General features: G+C 37.5%; 1 protein-coding gene across 1 annotated transcript in view; it reads left to right on the top strand.

Moving 5' to 3' along the window:
- Positions 1-1,748, top strand: part of piezo2 (piezo-type mechanosensitive ion channel component 2) — a 149,959-nt gene that overhangs the window by 131,161 nt on the left and 17,050 nt on the right. The window lies entirely within an intron of this gene.

Genomic DNA, 1,748 nt, shown 5'->3' on the forward strand with positions numbered 1-1,748 from the left:
GGATTCTATAAATTAACAGAGGCTTAGGTTTTGCTAACCAAACTTGGTCAACACTGCGGCGTTGAAGGAAGGTCTGGCTGCTGCTTATGAAGGAAGGACTACTGATGGGCTGATGAGCTTCAGGTGTGCTGGAGACTCCAGCCCAGGAGACCCACAGCGCTCTCTGCTGGAGACAGATGGTAAATCTCCAGATCCCAACAGTAACCCCAGTCCCTAACAGAAAACAGAAGAGGATCATCGGCGCCCTCTGGTGGGCAAAGCCTCGGGATCCCAACAAAGAGGCCATTCCATTGACGTATATACCCCCCAACATACAATCCAGGCACCTTCCACAGCTGTGAGTGTGACTTTATTCCCAGTGACACTTGATAGTTGAGGGTTAGTGTTTAGTGAGCGGTTTGGAATTGAGCATGTTCCGAATGTGAGAGAATCTATAGGTGCATAAAAAGCGAACTACAAGTGCAGAAAATGAGCATGAACTTGTGGTTATTATACATTTGGGTTTTTTTAGTATTAAATCTATAATCATAGAAAATTCAAAAGGGGCATGAATGATAGTTTACATGCGTGTGTTTTAAACAAACTGCCCATATGAGTAGTTATTACATATGTGGACTTTCGGTAGAATTCTGATGCAATACTTGTTTCTTCAAATTACTGATAGTTATATTTGTTTTAGGACCACACATACTGTTTTGGACATGTTTATAATAAACGTTTCATAATATATTATTTTGATTGTGCAGTAATACTTCATAACCGATCAATGCCTATAAAGCTAAATTAATTAAGTTTAATGTTGTTCTACTACCCTAACTTATCAACAACTATTTAGAACAAGACTTTCTTTAACTTATTTTGCTTTTAAGTTTTGGTGAAGAATTGATACATTTTTTTTTCTTATTTGATGGCAGTCTCATTGCTTGGAACACCTTCAGTTTAAACTAGAATAAACTAGAACATTGGAGTTTTTTCTGACTCTCTTTTCTTTATTGTCTATATCTATTACTGTAGTATTTGGTAGAGTTGTGAGATTAAGTTTAATAACATTAACATTGTTAAAGCACTTTTTATCGAAATGCTGTACATGCAGATAAATAATACATAAAAAGAGAAACTAGAAATGGATAAAACAGAAATATAAAATTAAACAGTTAAATACATATATAAGGAAACATAAAGAAAAATTAGTGGGTCTTTAGCTTTGCTTTGACAACATGCTTGCCAGCTGTCTTTTTCCTGACCTTAGGCTCAATCAGGTGGTGGTTAGAATGGATCAGTTGTCTCAGATATCCGTCCTAAAGCTTCTTATAATAGTTTACCTACATCCAAACAACTTCCAGACAGAAGAATGTTGTAACTAAGTTAGTGGTATGAACAGAGTGATTGTCAATTTCAAATGGAAGTGCACCAACCCATCCTGCAGCATGATGCTGCCACCTCTCTACTTCATAGTAGGGATGCTGTTCTCAGGCTCATGACTCATTCCTTTAAATGTGATGGTGGCCATTATGGCTCAGTACTTCCATTCCACTTTCATCTGACCATGGACAATGTCGTGAAAAATAAGGTCATTGTCTCTGAGTGCATTTACTAATTGTATTCTGGCTTTTTATGTTGCTTATGGAGTAATGACTTCATCCTCACTGAATGGCCTTTCAGCCCATGTTGTTGCAGGACTTGTGGATAATGACCCACCCAGCTTTAACAACCATCTCAACAGTGTTTAAGGTGTTGCCTTAAAATAA

Source organism: Cyprinodon variegatus, unplaced genomic scaffold (genome assembly GCF_000732505.1).
Source record: "Cyprinodon variegatus isolate N-32 unplaced genomic scaffold, C_variegatus-1.0 Scaffold545, whole genome shotgun sequence".
Taxonomy (NCBI): Eukaryota; Metazoa; Chordata; class Actinopteri; order Cyprinodontiformes; family Cyprinodontidae; genus Cyprinodon; species Cyprinodon variegatus.